General features: G+C 46.6%; 1 protein-coding gene across 1 annotated transcript in view; it reads right to left on the bottom strand.

Annotated features, from left to right (window-relative positions):
- Nucleotides 1-12,732, bottom strand: part of LOC138813110 (zinc finger protein 658B-like) — an 88,460-nt gene that overhangs the window by 75,105 nt on the left and 623 nt on the right. The gene's annotated exons all lie outside the window — the stretch shown is intronic.

The following is a 12,732-nucleotide window of genomic DNA, read 5'->3' on the forward strand; positions in this document are numbered from 1 at the left end:
TTGCTGAGGTAGAATTTCTGCTCCTGTTCCTGAGAAAATGGAGAAAATTACACAAAGGTTTATTTTTACGTGTGTGTGTGTGTGTGTGTGTGTGTGTGTGTGTGTGTATGCATGCCAGGGGGCTTGAACTCCAGGTCTCATGCCCTTGCTTAGCTTTTCCTGCAAGGCAGATCCTCTACCACTTGAGCCAAACCTCCACTTTGAGGTTTTTTGCTAGTTTATTGGAGATAGGAGTCTGTCAGCTTTGTCTGCCCAGTCTGGCTTTTAACAAGTATCCTCAGATCTCAGCCTCCTGAGTAGCTAGGGTTATAAGCAGAAGCCTTCAAGTATCCAGGTCCACACAAAGGTTTAGAGAAGTTTCTAGAGGAGACCAGAGCAAATTTGCAAAGGCCCTACCTGATTTGTTAACTTCTTGGGTATTTATTTAATTAGGAAAAGAGCAAGATCAGCCTAACTAGGAGAAAAGCAAAAGGTGTAAATCGGTCATATCATATGGGCCTCGCAGGCTGTAAGGATTCTTGTGGATTGTTAATGTGAAGGAAAAGTACTGGTGAGTCCCTACAGTACACCTGGGGTTCTAGCCGCTCCTCTGGCTACTCTGTTACAGCAGTGTGCCCAATACAAAAGAAGTATAATATTAGTCATCGCATCATTCACAGTAGTGGAAAGGTAGGAGCAACCCAAATGTCCATGGATGAATAAACAAAATGTGATCTATGCATCCAATGAAATACTATTCAGTCTTAAAAAGGAATGGCATTCGGACCCATGCTACATGAATGAATCTTTAAAATATTGTAAGTGAAATAAACCAGATATAAAAAATGACAATTTATGTTTCCATATCCATAGTTAAACAATAGTAAAAATAAATAAATAAAAGTCAAATTTGCTGGGTACCCATGGCTCACATTTATAATACTAGCTTCTCAGTGGGCTGAGAACTGAGGATGGAGGCTTGAAGCCAGGCTAGGCAGAAAAATCTCTGGGGCTCTTAACCCAATTATACCAAAAAGTCAGAAGTAGAGGTAGGACTCAACAGTAGAATATCAGCCTTGCGTAAAAAAAATTCAACTTCGAGTGGAGAATGAGTCGGTCAGTGCCGGTGAGAAAGAGCAAGCTTTCTGGGTGCAACAGCACTGTGGCAGAGTGAGCACACAAAGCCAGCCCTAGGCTGACAAGGAAGGGCAGAAAAGACAGGAGAGGTTTGATTACTTTTATTGGCCAGCCCTGTGGGTTGACCCCAGGGCCTGGGTCCTGTTCCTGACCCTCAGTGTGCTGAAGGCTAGTGCTCTACCACTTGAGCCACAGCCCTGCCCTGCTGTTGGCTTTTTCTGAGTCTTTATTGGAAATAACACTTTCATGGACTTCCTGCCAGGCTGGCTTCAGAGATTGATCCTCAGATCGTGGCCTCCCGAGTAGCTAGGCATACAGGCATGAGCTACTACTTCCCCCCATTTCATTAACTCTTGTGTGTCATCCCCAGGAATGTGCACTGGAGCCAAGGTGACCCAAGCCTTCAGGGGAGCCCCAGACCCCGGGGGCTGAGCAAAGGCGGGGCTCCGCCACTATCTGCAAAGCCCAAAGACCTCGACTCCAGTGACCACAGAAGCATAGGAGGCAGGGATCAGATCCTGGAGTGCACTCCAACTGCACCAAAATGCACCATGAGCACCAATGCCCAATGAGCAGGCAGCAGTGGAAAGTGCTATAGAGTCGGAGTGGGACAGCGCCATTGCTGTCTTGGGTTTGGTTAGTTGTTGCCGCTGCCACCAAGTGGACATGCGGATGTACTAAGGACGTCACGTCTGACTGTCCATATTGGACACATGGTGATTGTAGAGTCTGGCATCTAGTCTTCATGCTGGGGGAGGAAAACCATCCTCCCAGATGAGAGGCGTGCCTGGATCCCTGGAGGCAGGGGTGGGCACTTGGCTGATAGGTTATTGAACCTGTCAGTCCAATGCCTGGGACTGGGAATTTCCTGTGGCTCTGCCCCGTGAACTGATCTCTTTAGGCCAGATGATGGGCGTGTCCGGATCCCTGGGGTGAGCACTTGGCTGATAGGTTATTGAACCTGTCAGTCCAGTGCCTGGGACTGGGAATTTCGGGTGGATCTGCCCGTGCTCTGATCTTTTTAGGCCCGGATCAGCTTAAGTCTTGCCACGTGTGTCTCCCTAGTTGAGTGCTGGGTCCTGTCTCATCTTTGGTCATCATGCCATTGTAATTCAGATCTCCATGGAAGCTGAATTGCCTTGTTGGTATTGTTTTTATTTCTTTCCTCTTTAGCATGTTTGCTAGCTGTGTTATGTGTATTTGGGGGGCTGTGGGCCTTTGTAACAACGGGCGGCCTGCAGCCTGTTAACTGTGTAATAAAGACTCCAATATTTTATATTCCCAAGTGTGGCTTCAGGGATAGCTCACAAAACAGCTAGTGGGGTGCAGGGTTGCCGGGCTCTGAAGGGGCTTTTTTAGCGGTGGTACTGGTGGCCCTGGTCTTCCTGCCCAATGTGGGGCTGTGGGCTTTGTACCAGGAGAGGCAGCTTGGTGGCACCTGTGGGGGATTCAGAAAAAGTGCTGGTTCTAGCGGCTGGGCAGGTGAGTGCCTCGGTCCGGTGCAGCATGGAATAATGCTTTCCCTCTTCTCCAAATACTTTTCTGCTGCCCCTTCTTGCTCCTCCTTATCCTGTCGGAGTCCTCAGAGGCGGCAGGGGGGAACATTTGCACTTTTCCCCGCTTTTTTTCCCCAGATGGGGCAAATTGAGGATGAAAATGTGTCCACTCAATTGAGTCAGAATTAGAACCCAGGGCCCTTGGTGCCCCAGTCTGGGACTCTTATTTCAAATTTCTATGCTTTACAGTCAGTCCTCCTTTCTGTTGCCCTCTCTCCTCCCCTGACCTCCCAATATTCTCTTTCTGGGGAGAACCCTGTGTCCCAGGGTGTGATGCCTTCTGTAGGACTGGTTCCCCCCTCATCTCTGCTCTCCTCCCTCATCCCCCCCCACCTCACCTGATCCTGTTGTTTCTGCTCAGGTCAATCCCTTTTTCATTTTACCATTTGCACAGGGGCCCCTGGGCCTCCCTGCTCCCTTCTCCCTATTTGGCTTTCCCCATTCCTATTTTTTTCTCAGATCCTGTGGATTCCTTGGGGAGTGAGTGCAGAGATCCTCTTGGAGCTTCAGGTGCGTTGGATAGGGTGAAAGGTGAGTTTCTGGTTCTTGAGGAACTTGCCACCTTTAACTCTCCAGGAGTATGGAGGTGTCCTGGTGGAAGGATCCCCCGAAATGTCCCAAAGCACAATTCCTTGAGGGTAGAATGCCACATGCCTTCCTCCTCTCCTCTGAATTGACGGGACTTGGTATTTTTTCCATTCCAAATTGTGATCATTTTTGTTATTGCCTTTTTTTTTTTTTTTGTCGGTTGTGGGGCTTGAACTAAAGGCCTGGGCACTGTCCCTCAGCTCTTCAGGTCAAGGCTAGTGCTCTACCACTTGAGCTACAGCGCCACTTCCGGTTTTCTGGTGGTTTCTTGGAGATAGGAGTATCACGGTCTCTCCTGCCCGGGCTGGCTTTGAACCGCGATCCTCAGATCTCAGCCTCCTGAGTAGCTAGGATTACAGGCGAGAGCCACCAGCGCCCGGCTTGTTATTGCCTTTTTGAAACTTAATCATGTACCTGTACCTGTGTACATGCATTAGGCTAAATTTGCATTTTTTTCTCTGTGTGTGTGTGTGTGTGTTCGTGTGTGTTCATGTGTTCAGATCCTGGGACTTGAACTCAGGGCCTGGGTGCTGTCATTTAGTGTTTTTCACTCATGGCCCGTACTCTGCCGCCTGATCCACAGCTCCACTTCTGGCTTTTTGGTGGTTCATTGGAGATAAGTGGTACAGATTTCACTGGCTTAGAACAAAGATTCTCATATTTCAGCCTCCTGAGTAGCTAGGATGGCATGTGTGAACCATTGGCACCTGGCTTTGACTGCTCCCTCACATCATTCCAACTCCCTTATCTCCTAGCAAGTCTATGGATACTTAAATTGCTTCCTATAGTAGGGCATTTCAGATTTGCTTTTGGGATTTTTCCTGGTCCCATAAGAAGTGGGTAATTTGTATATCAGGATCTGACTTGACTGACTGTTGGCTGGCCTCAAAGGAAGAGGTTGAATTTTTATTGTTGGGGGGGTGTCCTGTCATGGGGCCTGAACTCTGGGCCTGGGTGCTGTCCCTCAGCTCTTCAGCTCAAGGCTAGCACTCTACTACATGATCCACAGCACCACTTCCAGCTTTGTTCTTTTTGCTTATGTGGTGCTGAGGAATGGAACCCAGGGCCTCATGCATGCAAGACAAGTGCTCTACCACTGAGCCACCTTTCCAGCCCAAGAGGCTGAATTTTTGAGGTTGATGCTTTTCCTTTCTCCTCAGTCTCTGGCTGGTCTCTGGCCATTCTGGTGTCTTGAGTACAGAGGGCTCTTTGTTCTAGGGCTAATCAAATGGAGATTAGCAAATGCTCTAGGTAATTCCTTGACGTTAACTTGGCAGCTAAAAGTACATCCTGTAGCAGTTAATTGCCCTTGTCAGTGTTTGAATTGTGTGAGTGAGTTATGTGTCTTCTGTATTTTGCATATGCCAGACCCTCTGCATTTCATACATGTGTCACAGTCAGAAAGACAAAGACTTAAATGAAACTGTTGCTTCCTAACAACCACAATGGAACTGGGAATGGAGGGAGCCTCTGTAGCATGTGCAGTAGAGTGGGGAAAGGAGGTGAGCCAGAGATAACCTAGCCCGGATCTCTCTTTGAGACCTCTCCTCTTTCCCAACTTCATAATGGAACTGAAGGAAAGCTGGTAACCAGGGCTGCTAACATTAGCCCAGGGCCTGCAGGCAGAGTTAAACTCTCCTCAGCAGGGATGATTAACAGGTCTGGCCTTATCCTGGAGTAATGGAGCTGGCAGAGGGGAGGTTCAGGAGCCTCTAGAGAAGCTCACCCCCACTTCAGGGTGATGGGTCCTAGGTATGAGCCTAGCTCCAGGGTCTCTCAGTGGGCCCTGGCCTTATGGATTACCAGAGTGCTAGTTAATAAAGGAATATAATTAGTTAGCTGGGCACCAGTAGCTCATGCCTATAATCCTAGCTACTCAGGAGGCTGAGAGCTGAGCTCATGATTCAAAAACAGCCTTGGCAGAAAAGTCTGAAACTTTGCTCTCCAATTAACTACCAAAAAGCCACAAAGTGGATCTGTGGCTCAATTGATAGGAGCACAGAAGCTCAGGGACAGGATCCAGACCCTGAGTTTAAGCCCTAGGACCAGTCCCCAAAATAAAACAAAACTGAAACACAAAGTTACTCTTGTTGACTTTAAGAGTACTGCGCTATGGCTGGCAATTCTAGGTGCTAGTAGGACTCTCATTCCAGAAACCTATAAGGAAACTAGGGTTCTGTGGGGCTTGAACTTGTTTAAGATCCCTACCATGAGCTAGATTACTATTGGCCTTCCTGGAATTGTGCCCAAGGCTATCTAATTATTGGGCATGTACAGCCTTTTAATTTAACTTTCATTCTCTTGGAAGTGAGCTGTGGCTAAAGTGGTAGAGCATCAGCCTAGAGAGAAAAGGTTATGACATAGCACACAGACCCAGACTTCAAGCACCAGCACTGGCACAAATAAATGCTCTCTCTTTTCCACCTATATGAGCCATGGAGAGACTGGTGTTGGAGTGAATGCAGTTGTGCTCTTTTGCTTACTAACTGGTGGGTCTTTCTGTACTTTATAGTGCCGGCTGTGGCTTGAAATCATGGCCTGGGTACTATAAACTGAGCTTTTTTGCTCAGTTTTACCACTTGAGCTACAACTCTAATTCTAGGTTTTTAGGTGGTTCATTGGAGATAAGAGTCTCATGAACTTTCCTGCCCAGACTGGTTTGAACCATGATTTTCAGATCTTGGCCTCTCCTGAATAGCTAGGATAACAGATGTGGGCCACCAGCACCTGGCTTAGCTGGCTAAAATGCAAACCACCTGGAGGCACCCCAGAGACTTGGATTTAGTTAGTCAGGTTGGGGCTGGCACTGTACTCTGTGTCTGTGTGTCTGTATGTACTTGTGCAGTTGCCTAAACACAGGACCTCATATTCTATTTTGTTGTTGTTGATGCTGGGGCTTGAACTCAGGGCTAGGGACATATCCATGAGAGTCTTTTTCTCAAGGCTACCACTGAGCCACAGCTCTATTTCCAGCTTTTTCTGAGTAATTTACTGAAGATAGAATTTCATGGAGTTTTGTGCCCAGGCTGGCTTCGAACTGTGATCCCCAGCATACTGAGTAGCAGCAGCAATGATTACAGGTATGAGCCAACAGCACCCAGCTCATATTTGTAAAGAAGGATGAGGTAGTGATTATCTTAAAGCTTGCCTCTGGGCATGGCATAAATAGGTTTTGTGTACTACTTGTTGTTGTTATTGTTGTTATCACGTCAGAGGTGTGGATGGAACTCAGGACCTTGTACTTGTCAGGACAGGCTTCTCCAAGAGCTAAATCCCCAGCCCCACCTCATATTTTTTATTGTTTTTTTCCCCTCACAATTGGTGCTCTACCAGATGAGACCCATCTCTATTTCTGTTTTATGTTTTTGATTTTTTTTCTTGTTAATTGGAGGTAAGAGTGTCAGACTTGCCTGCCCAGGCTGGCTTTGAACTGCAATCCATCTTCTCAACCTCAGGAAGTAGAATGGTGGGTTTCCAGAGGCTGGGAAAAGGCATGGATGGGTGCTGCTAATAAATAGGTACCCAATTTCAGTTTGGGATACTGAGAAAGTTCTAGAAGTTGATATCAGTGAGGTTGCTTGAAATGTGATTGTACTTAAAGCCACTGAAGTGTATACGTATACTTGGTTCGTATAGCATGTTTTATGCTATACTTATTTTCACACAATGAGAGAATAATTAACATTGCAGCCAGAGAGGGGCTGGACAAGAAAGGTTGGCAGGAGGTGTAAAGTTCACTCATTCAGTTTCTCATCACCAAATATCTGTTGTTGGACCATTTGTGCTGGGCCTGTGTCAAGTTGGAACAAAGGCAGTGTGGGTGGTTGCTTGGAACTGGTCCTCTATTACTTGAGCCACACTTACACTTCTGGCTTTTTGCAGGTTAATTGGAGATTAATCTCTCAGATTTAGCTGCCATGGCTGGCTTTGAACTTAATATACTATCTTAAACTCATGAGTGGAACCTGCTCTTTTTTGTGTGTGTGTATCAGTTGTGGGGCTTGAACTCTGGACTTGGGCGCTGTCCTTGTGATCTTCAGCTTAAGGCGAGTGCTCTACCAGCTTGAGCCACAGCACCACTTCCGGTTTTCTAGTGGTTTATTGGAGATAGGAGTCTCATGAACTTTCCTTCCCCGGGCTGGCTTTGAACCGTGATCCTCAGATCTCAGCCTCCTGAGTAGCTAGGATTACAGGCGTGAGCCACCAGCTCCCGGCCTGCTTTTTTTTTGTTGTTGTTGTTCTTGGTTATCAGGCTTAAACTCAGTGGATGGGCACTGACCCTGAGCTCTTCTGCTTAAGGCTAGTTCTCTACCACTTCGAACCACTGTACTACTTTTGGTTTTCTGGTGATTAATTAGAGATGAGAGTCTCACAGACTTTGCTGCTCTTTAGCCTTGAACTTCAATCCTCTGATCTCAGCCTCCTGAGTAGTTAGGATTACAGGCAGGAGCCCCTGCACCTTGCTGGATACCTGCTCTTCTATGAGGGAAGGGACTCTGATTATCTCCATTTTACAGATGTAGAAACAGTGACAAAAAAAATAAAATGGCTTGTCTATGATGTCACAAGTTAGTAAATGCCAGAGCTGTGGCTGTTATCTTTTAGCAAAGCTCACCCTCAAATAATACTCCATTTGTGTGTGGCCTTTGTCATCCCATCATATTCCTGTACCAAGGAATCAACAACACCCACAGGTGTGATTAAGAACATGGCTCTGTCTGGTGAGGAGAGTGCCTGGATTTGAGTCTCATGTTCACTACTGAATTTGGATTGAGACGTTTGTATGGCCAAGATTCAAGTTTTGTGATCTTGTCTCTGGCCAATCATTTGTTCTGTCTTCCAGTGGCCAGGTCTGTATGACTAGGATAATTTATTACCAAGTTCACCTATTAAAGTCAGCTTTATAGTTCATTTGAGTGAAGATGGCAATCTTGGTCTGAGTGTCTCATTCAGTGGTATTCTGTACATTTTTAGCATGGTGAGAAGGAGGAGGGAGGTGAGGGGAGAGGAAGAAGAACCAAGAGGAAGAGGTAGAGGTAGAGGTGGACGTTGGCCAGGTATCAATGTCTGGAGCCAGTAATCCTAGTTATTCAGGCGGCTAACATCTGAAGATGATAGTTCAAACCAGCCAGTACAGGAAAGTCTGTAAGATTTTTTTTTTTTTGGTCGGTTGTGGGGCTTGAACTCTGGGCTTGGGCGCTGTCCCTGCACTCTTCAGCTCCAGGCTGAGTGCTCTACTGCTTGAGACACAGCGGCACTTCCGGTTTTCTAGTGGTTTATTGGAGATAAGAGTCGCAAGGACTTTTCTACCTGGGCTGGCTTTGAACCACGATCTTCAGATCTCAGCCTCCTGAGTAGCTAGAATCACAGGTGGGAGCCACCGGCACCCACCAAGATTTTTATCTCAAACTACTCGAAGACTGGAAGTGGAACTGTGGCTCAAGTGGTAAAGCACTAGCCTTTTATTGTGGGGGGGAGGGGTCTGGTCCTGGGGCTTGGGCGCTGTCCCTCAGCTCTTCAGCTCAAGGCTAGCACTCTACCACTTGGGTCCCAGCGCCACTTCTGGCTTTTTTTTTTTGCTTATGTGGTGCTGAAGAATCGACCCCAGGGCCTCAAGCATGCAAGGCAAGTGCTGTACCACTGAACAACCTTCCCAGCCCCAAAGCACTAGCCTTGATTGAACACAAAGAGGCTCACGGACAGTGCTCAGGCTCTGAGTTCAAGCCTCAAGACTAGCGAAAAAATAAAACAAGAGACAGAAGTAGAAAAGATAGGGTTTTGTGTTAGCAATATAGTTTGTTGTTGCTGCGACAAAAAACTTGACAGAAATAACCTAAGGGAAAAAGGATTTATTTTGCTTCATGTCACAGATTTCAGGCAATCTTGGCAAAGCAGAACAACTCATGGTAGCCAGGGAGTTAGGGGAAGGGGTAAGAGTGGGAAAGAGAATGCCTGCATTGCAGTACTCTCTCCACCACCCCACTTTAATTTCATATGGAAAGCCTGCCTATGGAATGGTGCGACCTATATGCAGGGGAGCCTCAGTTAATCTGATATCCAGCCCACCCCCCCCCACACACAAAGGTGTGTTTTACTCATCAGCCTGATGCATCTAAACCAATCGATCTCAATTAAGTTCATCCTCAAAATTTAACCATCACAGATGTCAGCTTCATTTGCCTCCAGATTTACCTTACTTGTTCTCTCACAACTCACCTATAATTTGTCATTGTTGGGTTTTGTTTTGTTTTGTTGGTTATGGGGCTTGAACTCTGGGCCTGAGTTCTGTCCCTGAGCTCTTCAGCTTAAGGCTAGCACTCTACCACCTGAGCCACAGTGCCACTTCGAGTTTTCTGAGTGGTTTATTGGAGATAGGAGTCTCACAGACTTTCCTGCCTGGGCTGGCTTTGAACTATGATCCTCAGATCTCAGCCTCCTGAGTAGCTAGGATTACAGGCATGAGCCACAAGCACCCAGCTTCAATGTTGGGTTTTTTTAAGCACTCTTAATCTACTGTGTGTGTGTATATGTATGCACCTGCACGCATGTGTACACATGCTGATACTGTGGCTGGAACTCAGCCTCTGTGAGTGAGTTCTTCCTTACCTTTTGTATTCAAGATAAGGCTGATGCTACAACTTGAGCCATGTCTCCATTTAGTTTTTTTTAGGCCAGGTTCAAGTGGCTCACACTCTAATCCTAGCTACTCAAAAGGCTTGATATCTGATGTTGAGGTTCAAAGCCAGCCAGAGCAGGGCTTTTATCTCCAATTAGCAATCTACTGTGATTTAAAGTGGTAGACCACCTGCCCTGAGGAATAGGAGTTCTGGTGGGTACAGCAACCAGGCCCTGAGTTCAAACTCCACAAACAACAACAAAAAAAAACTGAAAACTCTCATGAACTTTCTTGCCTGACATGAGCTGACTTTGAAACGTGATCCTTAGATCTCAGGCTCCTGAATAGCTAGGATTACAGGTGTGTGTGAGCCACTGGCACCCAGCTTTTAGACCAGAACTTTTTGCCTTGAATGGAGCCTGCAAGATGCAGAACAGGGTCAAAACTGGGTGTAGAGTGACTCTGCCCAATGGAAAGGGCAGAACTGATCATCTCTGCAAGCTGAGTGGCTTAGACAACAGTTGTTAACCCTCCCCTGGGGTCCACATCGGTCAGACTTTGGGGCCTTCCAGAGCAGCTCTGTAATTCACGGGGGGTGGGGGGGATGTTGTATATAGACTTATTCAGTCAACTAATCCAGTAAACAGGATCAGGAGGACCTAGCTGGATTTATGGATTGCCAGAGGGCCTTTCACTGAAGGAGATGTGCTTGCTTGTGGCTCTTCTGCTCACTACTGGCCAAGCTTGAACTCAGTATCTGAACACTGTTCCTGGGCTCTTTGGCTCCAGACTGCTACTCTACCACTAGAGCCATAGCTCCATTTCTGGTTTTCTGGTGGTTAATTGAAGATAAGAGTCTTATGGACTTTCCTGCCAAGGTTGTCTTTGAATTGTAATCTTCAGATCTCAGCTTGCTGGGTAGCTAGGATCACAGGTATGAGGTACCAGCTCCCAGCCATTTTTTTTTGAGCCCAAGTTTTTCTGTTTGTAGAATAGTGGTGTTCTGAGTACATTTGCAATATGTTTCTGTGTGTCTGTGTCTGTGTCTAATGGTCCTGGGGCTTGAACTCAGGGCCTGAGTACTCTCCATAAGCTGTTTTTTTTTGTTTGTTTTGTTTTGTTTTGTTTATTTGCTCAAGGTTAATGCTCTACCACTTGAGTTTAAGCTCCATTGCTGGCCTTTTGGTAATTAGTTGAGTAGCTAAGAAACAGACCTAAACCACCAATGAGAAAGATACATTTTACCAAAACAAATATGCCTACATCCAAAACAAGAATACACATGTCATGTCAGGTGCCCGTGGCTCATGTCTGTAATCGTAGCTACTGTGTGAGCCTTGTGACAGGCTCTACCTTTTAACAGCAGTCATTTTTCCTCACTTACTTACTGTCTCCAGAATTCTTTCATTAGCTGGGCACCAGTTGCTCATGCCTGTAATCCTCACTACTCAGGAGGCGGAGATCTGAGGATCACAGTTCAAAGCCCGCTTGGGCAGGAAAGTCCCTGTGAGACTCTTAGTTCCAATGACCCACTGTAAAACTGGAAGTGGAGCTTTTTGGCTCAAGTGGAAGAGTGCTAGCCTTGAGAACAAAAGCTCATGGATAGCACCCAGATCAAGAGTTTAAGCCCCAGGCCCAGAAAAAAAAATTCTTGCATTGTGCAGAAGTGACAGTACATACCACTAATCAATACTTAGAGGATTGAGTGTGATTAAGATTCCTTCCTAAGCCAGGGACCAGTGGTTCACGTCTATAATCCTAGCTACTCAGGGAGCTGAGATCTGATAATCAAGGTTTAAAGCCAGCCTGGGCAGGGAAGTCTGTGAGGCCCTTATCTCCAATTAACCACCTTTTGAAAAGCCAGAAATGGAGGTGTCACTCAAGTGGTAGATCACTAGCCTTAAACAAAAGATCAAGGAGGGGGCTCAGACCTTGAGTTCAAGCCCCAGAATTGGCACACATGCACAATTTTTTCCTATGGTCTCTCTGTTCTCTTTGGCCTCTGCATGCAGGCCATGAAGGATGGCTGGTGTAGATTCAGAACCCCTGCTGCTTTGGTGGGTGCCAATGATGCCCATTGAGCAACGCTCTCTGACCCTTTTACCATTTCCATGGCTCTGCTCCTCAGCACTGAACACCTGTGGCTTTCTTTAGAGGAGAAAGCAAAATAGACGGATGACCAAATGGATTAGGGCAGCAGGAGGAGATTGTTCACTGCAACTCAAGGCTCTCCAAGTTCAGGCTTGCACAGAACCCCATATCACCCCGTTATCCTTTTCTTCTGCTGCTGATCCCCTGGAACATCGTACACCTTATGTATAATCATTTCATGGACTTCCTGGAAACCTTGAGGAAGCATCACTCCTTCATTGCTGTCTATTCTTCTCTGTCCACATACTGTCTTCACTGGGTATATCCCTCTTCCCCAGCATTCCTTCAGTCTCCATGGAAATGCATTGAAGGGACATAGGCATGTAAATGAGAGTCACTGTCTGACAGATCTATCCAGTGTGTGTGTGTGTGTGTGTTGTGTGTGTGTGTGTGTGTGTGTCTGTGTGTGTGTGTGTGATTCCTAGGGTTTGAACTCCAATCTGGATGATGCCCTTGAGCTTTTTGGCTCAAAACTCATCCTCTGCCACTTGAGCCACAGCTCCATATCCAGGTTTTTGGTAGTCGATTGTAGATAAGATTCCACTTGGTTTCCTTCCCAGGCTGTCTTTGAACCATGATCCTTAGATCTCAGCCTCCTGATTCAGCTAGGTTTACATGCAGGAGCCACCAGTGCCTGTCCCTAAGCCTTTTTAATTTACCTTCCAGGTCACTGAAAGCCCAAAAGGTCTTCAGACAATCTGACAA

This window comes from Dipodomys merriami, unplaced genomic scaffold, assembly GCF_024711535.1.
Source record: "Dipodomys merriami isolate MVZ:Mamm:240054 unplaced genomic scaffold, mDipMer1.0.p SCAF_587, whole genome shotgun sequence".
NCBI classification, from domain to species: domain Eukaryota; kingdom Metazoa; phylum Chordata; class Mammalia; order Rodentia; family Heteromyidae; genus Dipodomys; species Dipodomys merriami.